The sequence below is a fragment of the Danio rerio genome, chromosome 18 (genome assembly GCF_052040795.2).
Source record: "Danio rerio strain M-AB ecotype USA chromosome 18, GRCz13ab, whole genome shotgun sequence".
Classification (NCBI taxonomy): Eukaryota; Metazoa; Chordata; class Actinopteri; order Cypriniformes; family Danionidae; genus Danio; species Danio rerio.
Window position 1 is genome coordinate 53264241 of NC_141038.1, and position 25122 is coordinate 53289362.

The window sequence follows — 25122 nt, forward strand, 5'->3', positions numbered from 1 at the left end:
TCGATCTAAACACATCATTTGAATCAACTGGAGCCTCACTCTGACTGATAGATTTGAATCCCTGATTCATTATCTGGAGTCTCTCTCTGACTAAATTATTAGAACCACTGAATCATTATTTGGAGACTTGCTTTCTCTGACTGGACCATTTGAATCCCTGAATCTTTAACTAAAGAATCTATTTTACTAGATTATTCGAATCAGTGAATCATTAACTGGAGATTCACTCTGACTGCAAGAATTGAAATCACTGAATCTTTACCTGGAAACTCGCTCTGACTGGATCATTTGAATCACTGAGTCATTAACTAGAGATTCACTTTGACTGAAAGATTTAAATCACTGAATACTTATCTGGAGACTCGCTCTGCCTGGATCATTTAGTTCAGTGAATCTTTAACTAAAGAATCGATCTCACTGGATTTTTTTGAATTACTGAATCATTAACTGAAGACTCACTCTGACATAATCATTTAAATCAATGATTCATTAACTGAAAACTCACTCTGACTAGATCACTGAATCATTGAATCATTAATTGAAATTTCACTCTGTCTGGATCACTGATTCAAGCATCAATCTAACTGCATCATTTAAATGGCTGAATCATAATCTCACTGACTGGAAGATTTGAAACACTGAATCATTATTTAAACACTTGCTCTGACTGGATCATTTGAATCACAGAATCTTCAACTAAAGCATAGACATAACTGATTGATTTGAATCACAGTATCATTAACTGAAGACTCACTCTGGCTGGATCACTGATTCCAGAATCTATCTGACTGCATCATTTGAATCACTGAATCATTAACTGGATACTCACTCTGACTGGATCATTTGAATCACTGAATCATTAACTAAAGACTCACTCTGGCTGAATCATTAACTGGAAACTCGTTCTGACTGGAAAAGAATCAATGGATCATTTGAATCATTAACTGGAGACTCACTCTAACCAGATCATTTGAATCACTGAATCATTAACTGGATACTCACTCTGACTGGATCATTTGAATCACTGAATCATTAACTAAAGACTCACTCTGGCTGAATCATTAACTGGAAACTTGTTCTGACTGGAAAAGAATCAATGGATCATTTGAATCATTAACTGGAGACTCACTCTAACCAGATCATTTAAATCACTGAATCATTAACTGGAGACGCCCTCTCACTAGATCATTTCAGTCTATAAATTGTTAACATAAGACTCCCTCTGACAGCTCATTTGAATCACTGAATCATTATCCGTAGCCTCACTGTGACTGAATCAGTTTAATCAATGAGAAATAGTCCACACATTAGGCTTTTCCCCATCCAGATGCTCGTTTATTCCCTACACTTCACATTTTATCAGAGAGAAATGTTGTTTTTCTGCAGTAACACGAATACTTCTGACTATTTATTTCCCGAACTTCACAATAATGTTCAATTATAAATGCATGAGGCGTCCTTTCTGAATCTTTGCTGGCATTTTCAGTAAACAATTAATAACAATCACTGCGCAATGCATCTTTAATGAGACGTACAGCGCATTTTAAAACTCGGCACTTCCATTAGACAGAGCTGCGCTGACAGACACTAATATTATTCTACAGTCCCCGTGCTGGCTTTCACCTCCTTTGGCCCACCGAGACATTGGCTGTATTTCTTAATTCATGTTCTTTGACCTGAGAAAAGCCAGGGGCACGGAGACTTGTACACAATTACTTTCACAGCTAATGTGCTCAATCAAACATCCACTAAAGCCCATTTGGGATGCATCGTCCTTGGCCTTTATTGTGCCACAAAATAGAGGTTTCACTCAACTCGCTGAATGTCTTGGCACAGAGCCCGAGATCAAATGGCACATTTTTATTTCTTATTTATTTGGTGTCCATCATGGTGCTTCTGTGAAGATAATATTAGACTGTACTGCAGTAGCTGCTGAATTATAATGGCCTAACAAATAATGTAATATGCAAAAACGCTGCTTCTCTAAATGCCAGCAGGGATGTGTTTGGTTTACATTTAAATTGCTTTGCAAAAACAACCAGATTCATTGGCAGATCAGTTAAACTCTGTCCTCTGTAAGGGAAAACAAATGCTATGGGAATTAACGTTTTAATCTAAAGCTTATTATATTGTATTTATGACAGTATTTACAACTCTTGGTTAATGAATAGTGTATTGTTTGCTATAATGACCTTATAAATGGTAATACATACCGCAGTATGTCGTATTTACTACAGTAAACTAGTGTACTGTAGTACAAAATGCACTACTCATAAAAAACAACAGCAGTATTAGGTCATTTGTTTATATTAGTATAGTTGTTGTGTTACCATAGCAACTACAGAATCCCCACAACAGATCAATTACTATAGTAGAGTTACCATAGCAACTACAGAATCCCCACAACAGATCAATTACTATAGTAGAGTTACCATAGCAACTGTAGATTCACCACAATAGATCAATTACTATAGTAGAGTTACCATAGCAACTGTAGATTCACCACAATAGATCCATTACTGTAGTTTGTGTTACAACAGCAACTATAGAATCACCACAACAGATAAATAACTATAGTTGTAGTTACCATAGCAACTATAGAATCACCACAACAGATAAATAACTATAGTTGTAGTTACCATAGCAATTATAGAATCACCACAATGGATCAATTTAGATAGTTGTTGAGTTAACATAGCAAATATTGAATCACCACAACCAATCAATAACTATTGTTGAGTTACCATAGCAACTATACAATCACCACAACAGATCAATTAATATAGTCGTTGAGTTACCATAGCAACTATGGAATCTCCACAAAGGATCAGTTACTATATATGAGTTACCATAGCAACTGTAGAATCACCACAACAGTTCGATTACTACAGATATTGTGTTACCATAGCAACTACAGATTCACCACAACATATCAATTACTACAGTTGTCGAGTTACCATAGCAACAGTAGAATTACCACAATGGATCAATTACTATAGTTGTTGTGTTACCATAGCAACTATAGAATCACCACAACATAGGGTTACCACAATAGATCCATTACTATAGTTGAGTTACCATAGCAACAGAAAAAAAATACACCACAACAGATGAATTACAGTACTTTACCATAGTATTGTTTAAAAACACCTTTGTACTACAAATAGTATATTTTATCATGTGAGCTGTCCTATTTTGAAGCTGATGTTTTGAAAGTAAGGGAATGTTGGAACAAAATGTCACTTTGTTTACAGTTTAAGAGCATCATTATCATCTAATTGCCGCTAACTGCTTTTTATTTACTGCGACTGTGAATTGTATATTGACTAAACAAAACAATACCCATTTCTAAATTCTAATGAGAGAAAGAGAGGGGGAGAGGAGAGAGGTGCGGTGTGAATTAGCCATTATACATCTTTGTGCATTGCAAGCTTTGATTTTTATTTTTTATTTATTTCCACAAATAGCATGGCAGGATCATTAATTACCAGCCCGAGATCGTTAGCGGGTTTAAGCTGCTCTGGCATTGTTTGGTGTTTTGTTGTTTGTTTGTATTTATCACTGACTTTTTATTTACTTATTTAGATGATGATCTGAAATAAACATGATCTAATTGCAGAGTTTTCTGCAAATTAGTTGTATGCGTGTGTAGCGCCCCCTGCCCTCTTAGGCTTTGTCCTGACCTAAGCTCTATAGGGTGGAGCACCGGATTCCTACAGTTTAGCCTCTCGACTATTATTTCACTCCCCCTAATCAGATACCACTATTAGAGATCTTCAATGAATAAGTAAGCAAAACAAATTAAGTTATAAACAAATAGAAATTTATTTATAAACAAAATAAAATAAAGATGAGTATAGAGGTATTTGTTATTTATAAAGGCGATATTATAGGTATAAATATAATTATAATGCTATTTATAATAAGATATGAATTATTAATACAACCTTATATCAATACACAATGGATAAAACACTAATTGTAAAGAGAAACAGTTATTAACCTTCAATAAACACACAGTATGAGTATCCAACAACTGGACCCCAATCACTTAAGCAATAAGCATTTTACACTTTTGTGACTTGATGCACTTTTTAGACGCTCCCTTACTAAAACTATATATTCACTCTTGAATGATTTAGATTACTCACAGTTATTTAGTGCATTCGTATCTTAGATTATAGAATCTCAAAGCAAATATTCTCCAAATATAAAATGTAAAAATAACACCTTTTTCACTCTTTTTTGTAAACGTTAACAGCAATGAACACTTTTGCAACACTGAAATATTGAAAGTGGGCCCACTCTCACACACACACACACACATACAGTCTCACCCACCCTCGATGCAGGCCTGTTATGTTGCTCGGGTGCGTAGTGCGACTGTTTAGAGTCCGGTAATCAATGCACATTCTCACAGCACCACTCTTTTTTCGCACTATTACTATAGGCGATGCATATGGGCTTCTGGACTCCTCAATGATACCAGCAGCTAGAAGATCTTTCAGATGCCTTCTGACATCATCGATATCGGCTGGGGCAATGCGCCTTGAACGCTCTCTGAATGGGTGAGGATCATGCAGTCTAATTTGATGGGTGACTCCTTTAGCCAAGCCTACATCCCATTCCTGTGTCGAAAACACATTCTTTCGCTCAGCCAGCTTCAAGCGTAATCTTTTCTCCCAAGCTGTAGGTATGTTCGAATCACCAAAGTTAAACATGTCAGGATTAATCTGATCGTTAGACTCTGTAACTCCATGAGCAACAGTGACTGTATCTGTAGGGAATATTTGAGCAACTACAGTCCCTGGAGGAACTGAGAGTTCTTTGCTGGTCTCATTTTGAATCAAAATCCTGAAATTGTTTACATCCACTGCTGATGAAGAAAAAACGACAGGGGAAACAAGCAGTCCAGCAGGAAGGGAATCAACAGGAGAGGTTTCAATGAGAAAGATGTCTTTTCTCAAAGGTTTGTCAGACTCAATTTTGCATGAAGCATATCGCTCACCTTGTGATGGGACATTAAGCATACCTGGGCCTTTCCATCTCACTTGGCCCTCAGGTTGGTCGACAGCAAAAGATGTGGTGTCCAGGTGTGTTTGAATTCTGAGTGAGTGGGCACTGCGTGTGATATTAGTACCTTCACCATTTGTCATTCGCTGGAAGAAACTAGCATTGGTTCCGATGATTAATGGAAACTGCTGTGGTCCTTTAGGGTCTGGGCAGACTAAAGCAAGGATAGTGACTGTTTCTTCTGCACCAGTAAGAGCAACAGGGAATGTGACATCAACTACAATGTATCCTTTATAGGGATAATTGGATGAACTTAGGCCCCAGATGGATAGGCCAGAAAGAGGAAGTATGGGCACATTTGACAGGTGTTCAGAATACCAGGAGTCGAAAACAATAGTGACTTGAGACCCGCTATCCCAAAGAGCACAGCATGGATGTCCTCCTACTTTCACTGCAATGGTAGACGCTGGTCCAACTAAACCCTTGGGAAGACCCTTTGACTCACAGCTGTGTATCTGGCTCTTTTTTGAAAAACAAGCTCTATCTTCAGCATGGCTGTTCGGATCACTCTTTGTTCCTTTAGCCCTTTTTAAGGAACGTACTAGCTTGTTGATTACAAGAGTGGCATTTTCAGGGGCTTTACATTTAGTTGCGATGTGTCCCTCTTCACCACATCGGTAACAAAAGTAGTCAGCTTTGGGTTTTGAAAGCTGATGTCGCGATGAACTTGAAACAGGAGTTTGTGGTAACTGGGCATGGCTTGTTGAATTACTTTGACCAACACTCATTATAGCTAACTGTTGTTGTAACTGCTGTACTTGTTTTTTCAACAACTGAACCTCAGTCTCTTTGACTACTTCCTTTGAGTCTGTGGGGCTTAATTGGCGTGGTTTCACTCTGTTCTCGATCATCATGGATGAAGCAATATTTGAACGATCAGTTTTTATCTGAGCCCTCAATTCTTGAATTTCTGCTTTAAGTTCATGTACAACAGTGGGACAAATGCTTTCTTCCTGCAAGTGTATGGGCTTTGCAGTAGCAGTTATCTTGCGTCGAGTGGCTTCTATCTCCTCAGCCTCACGAACCTCATTTAACAGACTCAGGAAAGTTGGTGGATTTTCTTTCCGCTCCCTTAATCGCAACTGCAATAGCATCATGTCAGATTCAACAGCTCCTCGAATCAATTGCTCTACTCTAGCCTTATCAGCATTCGCAGAAGTCAGTCCCCCTTTTTGGATGACTTTAGTCAGTGATTTCTCCATTCTTCGCAGAAAAGCAGAAAGTGACTCACCAGAACACTGTCTAAGAAGCCGAAAAGCAAAGTATAAGTCTTCTCCAGACTCAGAAGATCCAAAAGTACTTTCCAGAGCTTCCACATATTTTAACGCTTCAGCATCAGGACATGACATACGGACAGCTTTAATGATTTCCAGGGCTGGTCCCTTTAAACTTTCCACAATTCTTCTCCGTTTCTCCTTTTCAGAGCACTCACATTCAGATATCATCAACTTAGCTTGTTCAATCCAGTGATCCATAGTTTCTTCTCCTACAGGGGTTGGAACAATACCAGAGAAGGTACGTAAACGACGGTAGGCACTTCCATCACTCGATGGTCTTACTGTTTTTTCAAGAATTTCACCCACTGCACGAATTATTGACTCAGGTGAACTGGGATTTGCACTCTGTGGAGAAAATAGAGCATGTACATCAGTCATAGACTTGCCTTCATCCTTCAGAAACTTGGAGAGCTTGTCAGCAAACTCTGCTGGAGCAACATGAGCTGATTCTCTTTCCGTAGCTAAGATAATCATCCAGGCTTCCTCACCATCTGTAGGATGCAATTCCTCAGGGCAATTAGTGGGATCTACAACTTCTCTGCATTCACACAGCACTAACAGAGTTGTCGGAGTGGCTCCACATTTTGAGTCTCGAACCCGTACTCGTCCAAAAAGCTTCACACTCTCGGCCACTTTTTCAATGCAAGCAGTCTCAGTGTTTTGTGGTACTCCTGTCAGCAACAACGCATGAGCTGGGTCGATTACTGCTTCTCTGCACCACTCAAGAAGTTCACTCTGCAGTTGTGGGTCACTTCTGAAAGACATTTCTCAATAATAATCAGTTAGTTACAGGATGGTGTCAGTTTTTCCTCTTCAGTGTTCTTAACGTGTATTAAGGTGTTTAATTTACTCTTCTTAGTGTATCAGGAAAAGGTGAGAGTGTATCCCGGACGAGCCCCCAATTTGTGTAGCGCCCCCTGCCCTCTTAGGCTTTGTCCTGACCTAAGCTCTGTAGGGTGGAGCACCGGATTCCTACAGTTTAGCCTCTCGACTATTATTTCACTCCCCCTAATCAGATACCACTATTAGAGATCTTCAATGAATAAGTAAGCAAAACAAATTAAGTTATAAACAAATAGAAATTTATTTATAAACAAAATAAAATAAAGATGAGTATAGAGGTATTTGTTATTTATAAAGGTGATATTATAGGTATAAATATAATTATAATGCTATTTATAATAAGATATGAATTATTAATACAACCTTATATCAATACACAATGGATAAAACACTAATTGTAAAGAGAAACAGTTATTAACCTTCAATAAACACACAGTATGAGTATCCAACAACTGGACCCCAATCACTTAAGCAATAAGCATTTTACACTTTTGTGACTTGATGCACTTTTTAGACGCTCCCTTACTAAAACTATATATTCACTCTTGAATGATTTAGATTACTCACAGTTATTTAGTGCATTCGTATCTTAGATTATAGAATCTCAAAGCAAATATTCTCCAAATATAAATGTAAAAATAACACCTTTTTCACTCTTTTTTGTAAGCGTTAACAGCAATGAACACTTTTGCAACACTGAAATATTGAAAGTGGGCCCACTCTCACACACACACACACACATACAGTCTCACCCACCCTCGATGCAGGCCTGTTATGTTGCTCGGGTGCGTAGTGGCCTTTGAAACTGCAAAATGGCCTCTTCACTCTTACAAGAGCAAAAAGAAAACACTGTAAATGTACCTGGCGTTCCTGCAGCCGTCACGATCGTCGTCCGTTCCGCGATCGTCGTTCGTCCGTTCCGCGCGATGTCGTCTGTCCCGCGATCGATGTCCCCCACCGCGAACCGTCAGTCCGATGCAGCGTCAGCACACAGCATGAACACTCCCGCCGATGCAATGAATCTGTCCTCCTGAACGAGCTTCACTCTCTTAACAGTTCACTCGCTAAAACACTGCGTCAGTCTAGTGTAGCAGACGGCTAAAACACGAGGATATGGTCTCACACGAGCTTCAATGTCTTCAGCTCGCAAACGGTCTCAATATACTCGCAATTATTACACTTAACACATACACTACGGTTCTTAAACAGCTTTAGAACACTTTAAATCAATATAGACTGTATATAACTCACGATTTGCAGTTATAATGCTTAAGTTTCTCTCAGAGACAAGCCTCTGCGGTCTCGTTCTCTCGATCTTCTCCTCAACTCTCTCGATAAACCAATAATAGTTTATTCACCTATAAGAGAGGCGGGGACTAATTGGTATAGACCCAATCAGGTATTAACACACAAACTTGATAGCAAAAAGCACATTTTCACCCAAGTGCAAATCAACCAAACACTGAAATGTAGCGAACGAGTTACTTAAAGGGAAACATACCATATAACTCCTATAATAGTATGCATACTAAAATGCACTTTCTTAACAGAATAGTGGTCTGTTAATATTCTCTGTCTATTAGATTACCATAATATGAAAAATATAATTATAATCTCTGTATATTTCTATGTATAAAAATATATTATGCTCTGCTTTTAGGTGCAAGTGGGTTTAAGTAAGCTCTTTTTTAATAAGGGCTACACGTTTAAAGGAATATAACACTTTCAATGTGTTTTCATGGTGTCTATACTGGACATTATTTCAGTAGTTTAGTGATGAGACTTTAGTCTAAAGCAGAGTCAGAGCTTACTGTCCTAATCAAATCAGTCAATATCAAGACATGATCAGATTTTATTGAGCTCAAATAAGCAAAATCTAGAGGCCTTTACCTTTCATATAAGACACTTCTGATACCAAATGATCAACTGGAAGTCCAGTTATTAATAATTCTTCCTAACACTTGAATAGGCGACAAGCCTTTTGTCAGGTAGTGTATGGTTATATATAAACACATTTAGAAATATATTAGCTATATGTTTATGTATGTAGATATTTGTATTTAAAATGCTTAAATACATAAATAAATATTTTTTTTGCAATATTTGCATATTTCATATTTAACATTCTGAAATCCAAACATGAGCTTGTATGTCATTATATATACAGCTTAAAAAATAAAGGGAACACTTAGAGTTACATTGTGTTGTATATATAATTTGCATGTATTTCCAGATTTTTATATGGAACAAGTGTTGTTTTATGTGAGCCCTGTCATTGTAAGAGAATAAAAGGTTGAGAATCTCAGCTTGACACCGCAGTGTGTAATTGCAGTGTTTGCCTTTGCAACTTGAAAGATAGGAACGCTTTCTTCTCACACTGTCAAAAAAAAAAAAAAAAAAAAAAAAACATTGTAGGCTACCTTTAACTTGTCACTGGGCCACTTTAGTGCCTCTTCATCCTCCAGGAGGATCCATATTAGAAGTATAAGGGCTGTTATCAGTGCTCCACAGCTTCAGATAAGTCTATAAGATCACCTATTAGCAGGTTTCGATTACAAGAAGTACACTTTATAAAGTGTAAATAAACATACAAAGCTGAATCTATGAGGCCCTAATGCATTTTTGTCTATTAAAAATAAAGCTTCCCTAAATAGAGGTTTTGTCTTGTTTCTAGTCCAAATATTCCCCAGAAAAATGAAACAAGAAACTATTCTATAAAAACATAGTCATTAATATATATATATATATATATAATTATATATAAATATCATGTAATATAATATATATATATATATATATATATATATATATATATATATATATAAAATGTATATAATATATATATATATATATATATATATATATATATTATATATATATATATATATATATATATATATATATATATATATATATATATATAAACATTTTTTATTATACAAAAATATATTATATTATATATATATTATATTATATATATATAATATAATATATATATATATATATTATATTATATATATATATATATATTTTGTTTTATTATATATATATATATATTTTTGTATATTTTGTTTATATATATATATATATTTCGTTTTTGTTTTACTTCTAATATGGATCCTCCCTTTTGTTTTAAGGCAAGTTCATTTATATAGCATATTTCATACACAATGGTAATTTAAAACAAGAATAAAAGAAACAATAAAATAAAAACAAAGAATAAAAAATATTGTATCAGATAAAAACAGATTAAAATGTGTAAAACAGGTTTGAAAAAGAAGACATAACAGTGTGATCTGTGGGGTGTGGGGTCTGGATCTTATTTATTGTTGTTTGACCCTTAGAGCCAAGGTTCACATTCACCTCGAGAACCTCATCAATGTTCACAAACACAATTTAAGTAAAAGTTCACTTAATTTTGGCATTACTTCCGAAAACAAAGCAACATTTTCTTGATTTATACACTACCTGACAAAAGTCTTGTCGCATATCCAAGTTTTATAATAATAACTGGACTTCTAGTTGATGATTTGGTATCAGAAGTGGCAGATATGAAAGTCAAAGGCCTCTAGATTACGCTTATTTGAGCAAAATAAAATATGATCATGCCTTGATTTTGCAGTACTTCTAGAGTTCATCACGATTCTTTTTGTTCACCTTCACTGCCTTCTCCATCTTACCCCAGGCATGCTCAATAATGTATATGTCTGGTGACTGGGCTGGCCAATCCTGGCGCACTTTGACCTTCTTTGCTTTCAGGAGCTTTGATGTGAAGGCTGAAGTATGAGAAGGAGCGCTATCCTGCTGGAGAATTGTCCCTCTTCTGTGGTTTGTAATGTAATGGGCAGCACAGATGTCTGTTGATGTTGATCATCCACTCTGCAGATCTCTCCATACTGACTGAACACCAAACCATGATGTCTCCTGCACCAAACTTGACTGATTTCTGTGAGAATCTTGCTCCATGCTGGTTCCAGTAGGGCTTCTGCAGTATTGGTGATGCAGATCAACAGATGATCCAGCAGAGAAATCCGCCTTCTGACACTTTCACACATCATCAACCAGAAGTTATTTGCTGCTCTCACATCTGAGATCTGCAACAATACTTTTGTCAGGTAGTGTATATTTTTATACTTATTTTAACTAGTAACAATAAGAAAACATTCAATCAAGGCTGTTTTTTTTATTAGTTTTTTTTATTTTGCAGAGTAGAGTAAACCGTCTAAAAGTTTTCCAAGAGCTAGTCAAAAATGCATTCAGTCAGAAAGCTTTTCGCAGTGTAAATAAAATGCATCCAGACATCCACAAAAGTACACCTTCTGACCAAACGTGATGGCCATTGGACATTTTGTGCGACAGAACACCAAAGCGAGCCAGTCATACTTCACTGCACTGAACCGAAAACACACAGATTTCAATTGAAATCATATCTGCTGTCCACATCCTTTCAATTCACTTGCTTTTTCCGCTCACTTGTAATCCGCTTAGCATGGGTTTGTTCATTCAGTACATGAGCGTCTTGCAAAAGTCATGTAGAGCGTGACGAAATAATAAAGATCTTGATAAAAGCTGGACACAAGTTTAGACAAGCGGAAAAGGTAATGCGTCTTGGCAGAAAAACCTAAAGTGCATCTTAATAATAATAACAACAACAATAACAGGGACTGGATGTACAGTAACACCTACAGTAAGTGACACTCTTTTTGCACATTTTCAGAGTGAACTTGTAAAAGAGCAGTAGACATCATAATTAAATGTGTTTGCAGTGAATTATTAAACTTCCCTGGATGTGAATATGTGGAAATGTTGTTAACTCCTTGACTCATTGAATCAGTAAGTTCTGAATGGAAGAGTTTCTCTGTGAGCTGATTTGGATCAGTGAATCTTTAACTGAAGCATTGCTTTAAGGGTAACACTTAAATTAAATGTTGGTTAATGCAAAATTAGCTTGTTAACATTAGTTATTGCACAGTGAGTTAACTTGAACTAATATTCCACAGAGATTTTGCTCCATGTTGTCATGATAGCATCACACAGTTGCTGCAGATTTGTCGGCTGCACATCCATGATGCCAATCTCCCGTTCCACCACATCCCAAAGCTGCTCTATTGGGTTGAGCTCTGGTGACTGTGGAGGCCATTTGAGTACAGTGAACTCATCGTCATGTTCAAGAAACCAGTCTGAGATGATTGAGCTTTATGACATGCTGCGTTATCCTGCTGGAAGTAGCCATCAGAAGATGGAGACACTGTGCTCATAAAGGGATGGACATGGTCAGCAGCAATACTCAGGTAGGCTGTGGCGTTGATGCTCAATTGGTACTAATGGACCCAAAGAAAATCTCCCCCACACCATTACACCACCACCACCAGCCTGAACCGCTGATACAAGGCAGGATGATCCATGCTTTCGTGTTGTTGAAGCCAAATTGTGAGCCGAGCATCCGAATGTGTCAGCAGGAATGGAGACTCATCAGAGCAGCAACGTTTCTCCAATCTTCTATTGTCCAGTTTTGGTGAGTCTGTGTGAATTGTAGCCTCAGTTTCCTGTTCTTAGCTGACAGGAGCGGCACCCGGTGTGCTCTTCTGCTGCTGTAGCCCATCCGCCTCAAGGTTGGCCGTGTTGTGTGTTCAGAGATGCTCTTCTGCAGAGCTCGGTTGTAACGAGTGCTTATTTGAGTTACTGTTGCCTTTCTATCAGCTGAACCAGTCTGGCCATTCTCCTCTGACCTCTGGCATCAACAAGGCATTTGCGCCCACAGAACTGCCGCTCACTGGATATTTCTTCTTTGTCGGAGCATTCTCTTTAAACCCTAGAGATGGTTGTGCTTGAAAATCCCAGTAGATCAGCAGTTTCTGAAATACTCAGAGCAGCCCGTCTGGCACCAAACACGTTCAAAGTCTCTTAAATCCCCTTTCCTCTCCATTCTGATGCTCACTTTGACCTGCAGCAGATCGTCTTGACCATGTCTACATGCCTAAATGCATTTAGTTGCTGCCATGTGATTGGCTGATTAACAATTTGCATTAACAGGCAGTTGGACAGGTGTATCTAATTAAGTGGCCGGAAATTGTATTAATATTTTATTCTGTAGAAAGTCTATATATATATATATATATATACACACACACACACACACACGAAAACCTTGATGTTTGCCATAAAAACAAACATTCTGTTTCAAACTGCAATAAAAATCACAAACTAGACTCTGTAAATGTTAAAAATCCCCATGGGAATCAATTACCATCCGAACAGAGCTGTACACAGTGTTCACCTTGATGAGTAAATCAGGTCCAGACACATACACACACACTTATATAGAGTGTGTGTCTGATCCTCCACAGAATGGCTAATGCATTAGAGTGTGAGCTGTGTTTTATGCATGAGAGTGTGTGTGTGTGTGACCCAGGTCTCTCCGCTGGGGTTTCACACACTGAATCAGGTGTGTTTGCCTGCTGGAGGGGTAAAGGTGAAGCTTCAGGCCTGTGGCTTTAACAAATGCTCTTTACACCCTCACCTGCTGCTCACATATTCACTGAAAACACAAACGCTATGAAGTCATTATTCACAGGCCAGAGACTCACACACACACACACACACACACACACACACACACACACACACACACACACACACACACACACACACACACACACACACACAGAGAGAGCTGTGAACTGAGCAGACATCTGCACTCTAAAATAACCCAGCGTTTGTTAAAGTCTGCATGAACCGGAAGCTGCAGCCTTTATTTATATTGTGACGCAGTTCTGGAATATTAAATGAGAAGACAGTGGGCGTGGCTTGTTTTGGTTTTCTTTACTGCAAGCTGACTAGTTATAGTTAAGTAGGCGTATCATTCAGAAAGACGGGTAAAAGGGTGTGGGGAGAGTTATTACAACCTAACAGACTCCTCCCCCTCATCATTTCTGTTTGTTGTCATAGCAATGTCAAAACTGACAGCTGAAGGGGGCGTGGTTAAGTATGTAGCCCCACCCAGTACCTTAGACAGACCTAATCTGAGAATTTAACAGGAAGTGCACTTTCAGATTTAAATTACTATAAGGGCTTTTTTTCTTAATGACATGCACAGATTATTCACCACAAAACTAGCAATGTCATGAGCTAACAAAATTGCTATCGCTTTATTTTATACACACCGGGATGTTTTTTGTTTGCGTTTATCGTCAGCGTTTTACGGGATGTTTTTCAGTGTTCAAACCCAAGCGCTTTTCACTGGCGTCAAGCAGACGAGAATGCTAAATCACTCTTTCGACGGATGATGGCGCTGCATAGCTATAAGCTTCTGACACCCGGTTATAACACAGAAGAAGTGGAGCAGCGGAAGTTCACAGTCACACGCATGTTGTTAAACTTACTGGTGACTCGAACAAGCATGGATGGTTCAAGCAGCAGCTCCAGCTCTAGCGATGAAGAAATGATTATTGTTTACCAGAGCAATAAGCAGCTGCAGGTTCATATCGCCTCTGGACGTCTTCTTCAATGTGCGCATTGACAGTTTTGCACTTGAGCGCCTCCAAGTGCTGTTTACGTTAACTTCAGCAGCTCCGTGCATGTGAACGAAGGTGCCGATCTGATTGGTGGAGAAGGTTTTGCATGAACCGTTTTTTTAAAAATGACACTTTTGCGCCTGGCGTTTCTCACATTGACGCCCTTTATTTAGTTACGAGGAATCATCAACATATCAGGCAGACAGTCTACTAATACCCAAATGAAAAGTACTTGGCATGTAGTTTCAATGCAAACTTTAGTCAACAAAATGTGCAATAGGAACCATCAAAATAAAGTGTCAAAATCAGTAAGGTTAGTTTTGATTTCCTTTGTACTTTAAACTATACACAGAAAAAAAGCTCTGGATTTACTGAGTTTAACACAAGTTAATTTGACCAGAATTGGATTGAAATAACCCAGAATTCAGTCAACAGTGTGATCAGCCGCCTCATTTTAAAATGCTAAAGCGCACTATTACAGTTTGTTTAATAAATAAATATAATGACAAATAGGCCTAGTGGTTTATGATGGCGTTTTTACAAATGCCAACCGGACAATATCATAGGAAAAAAAAAAAACTCAGTTATGAGAGCCTAACATAAATGTTTATTTTTACGTTTAAAATGATGAAAAAGGTGTATAGCAGGGCTCGAAATTGCGACCATTTTGGTGGCATAAGCGCCCGAAATTTTATCTATGTGACCTCAAAATATATTTGGGAGCATTTCTGCGAGTGCTTAAAATTATTGTGTGCGACCGGCTTTTACTGCAAAATGTTCAGTACATGCGCGGATTCGGGAGACATTCACGCAGAATGCATCTCTAAGCTCTTTGTCTGCACTTGAAACGAAAAACGCAGCGCTCAGGAATTGTTTAAAACAGTTGTCATGTCAACTTGCTGCAGTAAACAAATCCAAGTCTGTAATGCTTGCCTCGACTTTGCGCTCTTCCTATTGGCCCACCACTGCTTTAGCACTGAACCCGAATGATTGGTTAATATCAACTGTCAATCACTCAGCCAGTGCCTTCTGGCTTGGGATGACAGAGAGAGCTGCTACCGCGGAAAACTGTAAAGCGCTGAAGATGAGAATGAAGATAACCCTGACAGATTTTGTTTTAGAAACCATGGCATCTAAAGTTACAAATAATGACACATCTTACTAGTGATCATGTGCTGAATGTCAATCCACCATCTACACTTTCAGAAGAGTGGATAAGACTTTCATTGGCTTCAAGTCCGCTATGAAAAGTCTGTGGGATGGAGTTTTCAGGTAACTGTTTGCCACATCCAGCACGAGAGCTTCTGTTTAATCCTTCATATAATCGGCATATGCTGTTCGCCATGCAAGTGGCAGATATATGTCAAGTTTAACACCACGCACACAATCGCAAACGGGCTTACACTGAGTTAACTAATATCGCTACTCATAAAAAGACCGGTAATGCTATTAACATGACGTATGCATATAATAAGGTACAGTACATGTCAAAAGCATCAGTGCAATATCAGACAGCACCCGTTATACCGTTAACAGATTCATTCATGTCGAGCAGTGCATGTATGTTTTGGTCACTCAGTTATATTATAAAATGAATTTACTTGTGATAACGGGATTTCATTGGGACATATTTTCCTTACGCTTGCATATATATATATATATATATATATATATATATATATATATATATATATATATATATATATATATATATATATATTTTTTTTTTTTTTTTTTTTTTTTTTTTGGCTTGTTTGATTAGTGTTGATTTCAAATGTAATAAATATGTTTGTATAACACTTGTAGTAACGGTGCTCATAATTGGTGGGTGCGACTGAATTTTGGCTGATGCGCTTAAATTTTTAAAGTTAGGAGCACCAGTGCTACCAAGCAAAAAGGTTAACCTCGAGCCCTGTATAGCCTATTGAGTTGCGTGTTATCCCAAAAGAATTAAGAATTATTATTATTAATTTATTTTATTATTATTATTTAGTAATTATTAATTATTATTATTATTATTAAATCTTAAGAGTTAGTTTGCTGTAACAAGTTAGCATGAATTTGTATGTTACGGTCATGAATTATCATGTTGCTAACACTTTTTATTCTCTGATTTACCATGTTTTTAGCAACAATTGTATGTTACTAGCATGCTCTATAGGTGTTGCTAATGCTAATAATCTGAACCTCGAGAACTGCAATGATGCAATACTCTTCAATATAATGATTATTCTATTGGATTTCCAAATGTTTTTATTTTAGAAAAGCCTTACGTTAGAAACATATAGCATAGTGGTTGTAGGAGGAGATGGGTTTACTGGCAGCACTATAGGTTAAATAATATTTTAGCTTTGTCATCAATCCATTAAAGCGACAAGCAAGTTAGCTCTGTGACAGCATTAGTGGTATCCATTACCATCACAATTCCTCAAATGCAGCAGCAGCAGCATTTAAAGCAGATCTTATGTGTGCATTTGATTCAGCAGGAGTGCTTTGAGCTCATCTGTGAAACAATGAAGCAGCTTGTGTCTCAGTAAAGATGGTGACTGAAAAGACTGAGCGAGAGAGAGAGAGACAGGACAGATGACAGAAAGAGAAAGAGCAGTGAAGTGTCAGTGCTGAGAGTTTGATAGGACTCTTTGTAGTGACTGTGACATGTTTATTTTTCACTGTGAAGTTGGCAGAGCCGGATGATGAATGATGTCTGGCACAGAATATCAGCTCAGCTCCACTGTACACGCAGAAAACACTACATCAACCTCAACACAAATGGATGAACACACCACCACGACAACAAGCATGTATATGCCCAATCATTTCAATTCAAGTTAGTTTTATTTGTATGTATATAATAATTGTTTTAAAGCAGCTTTACACACGGTGCACATTTTTGCATTACAGTCATAAGTAAAAGGTTATTAGTTACCATAACTTTATTTCTTAACTCTATCACCCCCTATAGACTTGAATGTGCACTATTTGAGGGAGCCACCATTTTTAGTGGTGCCCGAAAGCATAGTGGACACTATGAAGTGCACTCAATCATTCCCACAATGCAAAGTAATAAGAACACTCAGCAGCTAGAAAATACCCATAATGCACTGTGAATGTAACTACACTGAACTACGCTGTTCAAGTTTACTATGAGCTTTTTGACACAATCTACATTGTAAACGTGCTATACAAATGGAGGTGAATTAAATTGAATTGAATGTATTGTGACTTCTGACCCCCTCCTCACACACTCACAGGTAGCCCTGCCCCACCCCGCCCCGCTCTTTTGTGACTCCCCAACTCTCTTCACTTTCATCCGCGCACCTCTACCTCCTCTGGTAATATGCCCGATCAGTTCCCCCAATCAGTTCGGGGACCTCGTAATTTACAAATTAAGCACTGCTTCTGACCACTAGATGGCATTTGAAGTGTAATCCTACAGACGTGTGGTTAAAGATAAAATATTATTTAATTAAAAAAGGATCCACGCAATGAATTGAAATACAGGTTTAGACTGTTTTACCATAAATAGACATGTGAAAATGTCATCACAAGTTGCCGCTTTTTATTGAAATGTAAATATATTTCAGGCGAGAAGACTAAAAATACTGTAGTAAACATATTCAATAATGTAAACAGATGTACAGCAAGATATATGGTAAATATGTAAATATTAATACAGTATATTTGAAGAAAGTTTGATTTACAGTAAGTTTCTGGCAAACTGTTTACCATTTGCACCATTTGTTTTACTGTAAAAAGATAAACAAATAATGAATTACAAGTTGGCGGTTTTTATTAAATGGAAATATATTACAGACAAAAAGCCTAAAAGTACTGTAGAATGTACTGTAAAGATATTCAATACTGTAAATAAATGTACAGCAAGATAAACGGTGACATAAGATGACAGTATATTTGCAGTAAGTTTGATTTACAGCAAATTACCAGCAAACTGTTAGCTCCAGTGGTTGTCATCTGGGAATAACATGGAATGTTGAAACTGACCAATCAGAATCAAGTATTCCAGACAGCCGTATAATAGTGTTTTAAAACTGCATTGCGGGAAATATCCCCTCTGTGCTATTAAAAGTGTCTTTAATTGGCTGAAACTGAAATACAGTGTTAGTGAGTAAAACCTGGCCAATCATAAAAGATACAGCAATTTATTATAAAAAGATAAACCAACAATGAATAACAAGCTGTCGGTTTATAATAAATGTAAGTTTATATTAAGTTTGATTTACAGTGAATTGCTGGCAAACTGTTATTGGTTGTTATCTGTGAATAAAACGGAATGTTGCAACTGACCAATCACAATTAATTCCAGTATTCAGCTGTATTTTAGTAATTATGCATTTTAAAGTTGCATTGTGGAAAATATCTTTTTGATGCCAACAATTTTTTTTTTTTTTTTTTTGTCAGTGGCTGTGAATTAAAATACAGTAGGTGCTTTTTTAGTGCCTGTGAAAGCTGGCCAATCATAGAAAATACAGGAATTTACCATTTGTGCCATTTGTTTTACTGTAAAAAGATAAACAAACAATGAATTACAAGTTGTTCATTAAATTTCAAGGTTTTTATTGAATGGAAATTACAGGCAAAAAGACTTAAAATACTGTAGAGGATGGATATATATATATATATATATATATATATATATATATATATATATATATATATATATATATATATATATATATATATATATATATATATATATATATTTATATATATATAAATATATATATATATATATATATATATATATATTTATATATATAAATATATATATATATATATATATATATATATATATATATATTTATATATATATATATATATTTATATATATATATATATATATATATATATATATATATATATATTTATATATATATATATATATATATATAAATATATATAAATATATATATATATATATATATATATATATATATATATATAAATATATATATATATATATATATATATATATATATATATATATATATATATATATATATATATATATATATATATATATATATATATATATATATTTATATATATATAAATATATATATATATATATATATATATATATATATATATATATTTATATATATATAAATATATATATATATATATATATATATATATATTAATATATATATATATATATATATATATTAATATATATATATATATATATATATATATATATATATATATATATATATTTATATTAATATATATATATATATATATATATATATATATATATATTTATATATATATATATATATATATATATATATATATAAATATATATAAATATATATATATATATATTTATATATATATATATATATATATATATATATATATATATATATATATATATATATAAATATATATATATATATATATATATATATATATATAAATATATATATATATATATATATATATATATATATAAATATATATATAAAATATATATATATATATATATATATATATATATATATAAATATATATATAAAATATATATATATATATATATATAAAAATATGTGTGTGTGTGTGTGTGTGTGTATATATATATATATATATATATATATATATATATACACATACTGTAAAGATATTCAATACTGTAAATAGATGTACAGCAAGATAAATGGTGTCGTAAATTTATTGTATATTTGCAGTGACTTTGATTTACAGTAAATTACCGGCAAACTGTTGTTAGCTCCAGTGGTTGTCATCTGGGAATAACATGGAATGTTATTAAATAACATGGAATAGTGTTTTAAAACTGCATTGTGGGAAATATCCTCTTTGTGCCATTAAAAGTGTCTTTAATTGGCTGTAAATTGAAATAGTGTTTTACAACAAAAAAAAAACCTGGCTAATCATTAAAAAATACCCCAAAAAGATAAACGAATAATGATAACAAGTTGTCGGTTTTTATTGAAAGTAAATGAATTACAGATGAAAAGACTAACAATACTGTATGAATATGGCATTTCTGCTGTAAGTTTGATTTACAGTAAATTGCTGGCAAACTGTTATTAGCTTCATGGGTTGTTATCTGGGAATAACATGTAGTGCCCCAACTGACAAATCAGAATAAAGTATGCAAATAGCAATGCAATCATGTGTTTTAAAGTTGCATTGTGGGAAATATCCTCATAGTGAAGATACAAATATAGAATTACAGGTGTTTGCGTCTTTATTTTGCTCAAGGTTTTTCTGATTATTCATGAGTGCAGACTTCACACGGTTTGGTCATGGTGAAGTGTAAATATATAGTCAAATAAAAGCTCAAACTGTGAGATGATAAGAGAAGTGAAATAAAACAGCAGCGTTCACCGAATAGGACTTCTTTAAAGTTGTTTACTTGTGAACGAGAACAATATCACAGCTCTGCTAATGAAAAACAGTTTAATTAATAACATTTATCCAACATTTCCTACTGCAGAACTCGCAGAAACGCATTTCTTCGAGGATTTATACGCACGGTCGCAACATGAAACCCATTGCGATTTGCATTCCCAAGGCTAGCGTGCCTAGAAATCGGTGTTTGAAGCTAATCTTCACAGCTGGGAAGAAATTGTGGCATTTTATTTCCTAAAACCCCCTGCTTACAGCATGCATGAGCCCACACTGCTCTACGCTTTGGCTTTTTCCCAGAACTGATGAAATGCAGTCAGACGCTACGTTGGCTGAGCAGTTCACTGACCGCCGTTCACAAATGAAACCTCTCTGAATTAGATTTCATTTCATGGCTTTGACAATAGAATAATGGGACATTAATTTGGGCCATTGTTACTGTATGTGTGAGCTCAGTGGACGGTTGTTGAAAACACACACACACACACACACACACTCCAGATGATCCAGATACATCTTCTGAACTATAAAAGTGTAATGCTGTAGACTGTAGTCAAACAATCATAGTCAAAATCGGTCACGTGTTGTGCTTTTCCTGACAAGTGTGAATGAATTCTTCAGTGCATCACCTTTCACACGGTATAAAGTTACCGGTTATAGGAGTCAGTTCTTCTCTCTCAGTTTACAATATTTGATTTTGGGGAATATCTTTGAAATATTGTGTGAAATTGAATTATATTCATTGTGTGAAGATGTCAGAACAGCGCCGACTAGAGCTCGTTGTTTCTTGCATAATATTTGTTGCATTTTTGCAGTAGAGCATTTCATTTTCAACGAAAGCATCTTAAGTCACGGTAAAATAAAATAAAAATCATGTGAATGAATGAGTTAATAAATGAACAAATAAATATGAATAAAAAATGAATGAATAAATATGAATAAAATGAATAAATTAACAAATAAAGAATAAAAGTTCATAATTAAAAATAAATGAATGAATAATACACAAATAAAAATAAATTAATGAATAAATAAATACACAAACAAAAATGAATGAATGAATTAATGAATGAATAAGTGTAAATAAAAATGAATTAATGAATAAATATGTATAAAGGTAAATGGATAAATTTGTAAAAAATGAATGAATGGATAAATAAACAAATAAAGAAAAAAATAAACAAATAATTTAAAATAAATGAATTAATAAATAAATAAATATGAATAAAATGAATGAATGAATGAATGAATGAAATGAATAAACATGAATAAATAAAATAATATGAATAAAAAGGATTTTATATAAAAAATTTTATTCATATTTTTTTTCATTCATTCATGTTTATTCATGTGTGCATGCATGAGAAGTTTTTAGCAGAAAAATGCTTAAAAACATGTAATAAAGACAGATCTCTCTCTCACACACATACTAGGAACAAATAATCACAAACATGATGAGAAACAAAATGAAGCCCTTATGCATGAAGTTGCCACAGATTTCATCCTTAAAATGCATCTGCATGGTCTCAAGTGTTAGTATGGTGTGCATGTATTTATGACATTTTATCAAATTCATATATACTGTAAATCCAAATATGCGTGAGGAAAATTATTTCAAAAATGAATGGATAATAAAATATAAAAATAAGTTAAAATAAAAAAATAATTTGAATAAAACAAAAACTAAAAATGATTTATTATTTATTTTATAATTTAGTCAAACTGCACCAAAGTTCATTTATAAAGTCTTTCAGCCTCATTAATGCACAGCAGGGTTCAGACAACAGCGCTCACACTTCTTCAGGTTATCAGAGCAATCAAAATAAAGACCATTTTAATCAAAGCACACGGCAAGTGTGAAAACACTCTAAATGAACAGTGACAGAAACAGGTGTGAAGTTTACCTGTAACACACACCCACACCCACACACACACACACACACACCCACACACACACACACACACACACACACACACACACACACACACACACACACACACACACACACACACACACACACACACACACACACAATACCAACATCAGCCACTAATAGTCAGAGAATAAATCAGTCAAAGAGCTGCAAACCGGTCATAAAACACTCAAATTATTTTAAATAACGCTTAAATTAACCAAAACAATGCTTAATAACAAGGCTGACATTTATATTAATACATTTGAAGATCTGAAAATACATTAAAGACAAGAAAAAAAATGTTTTTTAAACGGGACAATACTGTAAATTCTCCAACAAATAACCAATGCACTGCAGCACCAGCTCTGTAAAATACAAATCAAACTCAAGTGGGCAAACCCAACACTATTTCTCAGGTTTTAGCTTGGTTTCTAGTCCAAATATCTTGTTTTCAGAAATAATGAGTTAAAATGAAGAGAGTTTTTCCTTAAAACAAGCTAAATAATCTGCCAATAGAGTAAATAAAACAACCTTATTTATTTTGATAAACTTTATTTTACATACCTCTTTGGCAGATTATTTAGCTTGTTTTAAGGAAAAACTCAATATTTCTGAAAATAAGACAATATCTAGTGCTCATCTAGAAAAATGCATCGTGATTTAAGGATTTTTAGAGATTTGAACTATAAACAAGACCAAAATTTAAGTGAGAAAGGCATTTTTGATTGAGGTAAAGTTGGTTTTATATTGACATATTCGTTCAGTGACAGGGTCCCTATTGTTTAGCATGCTTCTCTGAATATTCGTTCAGTAATAGCATGTTAGTATGACTTTAACACGGGTTTTGTCTTATTTTTTGCCCAAATATCTAAAAGTTCCTATCAAGAAGCATTTTCTAGGCAAGCAGAACATAATGCCTCATTTTAAGAAATAATAAGCCATAATATATAAATAATATATAAGCCATAAAGTGAGTTTTTCCTTAAAACAAACTAAATAATCTGCCAATGGGGTGAGCAAAATACTCTTGAATTTCCTTTTGGCATAAGATTATTTTTTCTTTCCTCTTTGGCAGATTATTTAGCTTGTTTTAGGGAAAAACTCACTTTATTTTGACATATTGTTTCTTAAAACAAGACAATATGATTTACATGTCTAGAAATATCTTCAGGATTTAAGAATTTTTAGATATTTGGAATAAAAACAAGACAAATTATCTAAGTAAGTGCATTTTTGCAGTGTAGAAAGTGCAACGAATACTTTTTTGAAGATATAATATGATATAATACAATATAATATAATATAATATGTTGTGAATATAAAACCAGCTTTCCCTCGATGCATTTCTGTATAAATCAAAAGCATCAGACATGTGAAATATTAATCATAATTTATACCTACATCAATGATATTCTGGAGTGCCAGAAACATGTGGAGCACAATTACATGCAATTATAAATAAATAAGCCAACAGTGTTCGTGCGCACTCAAACAAGAGCTCATTAATACTGTAATCCACAAATGAAGCTTGTGTTAAACATTAAACACACACACACACTCATTAATGAAAACATTCACAATATTTAATGCAAAACAAACACATGTGCCTACCTTAATACATGTGCCAAACTGCTGACAGGTACTGTGAGGACCTGAGGTGTCCCTCAACTCTGCCTGATCCATCAGGTTAATATTAGCTACTGATTCTATTTTATTTTCAAGCTAAGCTATGTAACTTTAATCACAGAGCAAAGTTTGTATTTAATTCTTTATAGAGGGACAATATACAACATGCCATGTTTGTTGTGCCAGAGTTAGCTGGAAAGCTGATTTACATCTGAAGTCCCTGATAAGTATATTTCTATATGTATTTTAAGGTCAAGAAACTGTATAAATGTTCAGTAAAACAGCAGCTAATGCTATTTATCTTATTATAAAGTCTTGTTGCCTATACAAGTTTTAGGAACACAAATACTAACTCAACTTCTGGTTGATCATTTGGTGTCAGAAGTGGCTTATATGAAAGGCAGAGGCCTCTAGATTACACTTATTTGAACAGAATAAAATCCACCTTCTGATACTTTTCCACATGGGATCGACAAG

At 34.7% G+C, this 25122-nt stretch overlaps 2 long non-coding RNA genes across 2 annotated transcripts in view; both read right to left on the reverse strand.

The window, feature by feature from the left end:
- Positions 1–24685, reverse strand: part of LOC147839840 (uncharacterized) — an 88222-nt gene extending 63537 nt beyond the window's left edge. The window contains exon 1 of the long non-coding RNA XR_015515453.1: positions 24631–24685. This is a non-coding gene — a long non-coding RNA (uncharacterized LOC147839840). The remainder of the gene's footprint in view (positions 1–24630) is intronic.
- LOC147839841 (uncharacterized) lies at positions 26–3079 on the reverse strand. Its single transcript, XR_015515444.1, has 4 exons — positions 1003–3079; positions 506–830; positions 372–460; positions 26–279 (listed from the first exon to the last, which is right to left on the reverse strand). It is a non-coding gene; the product is annotated as an uncharacterized LOC147839841 (long non-coding RNA).
- Positions 24686–25122: the final 437 nt, after the last annotated feature.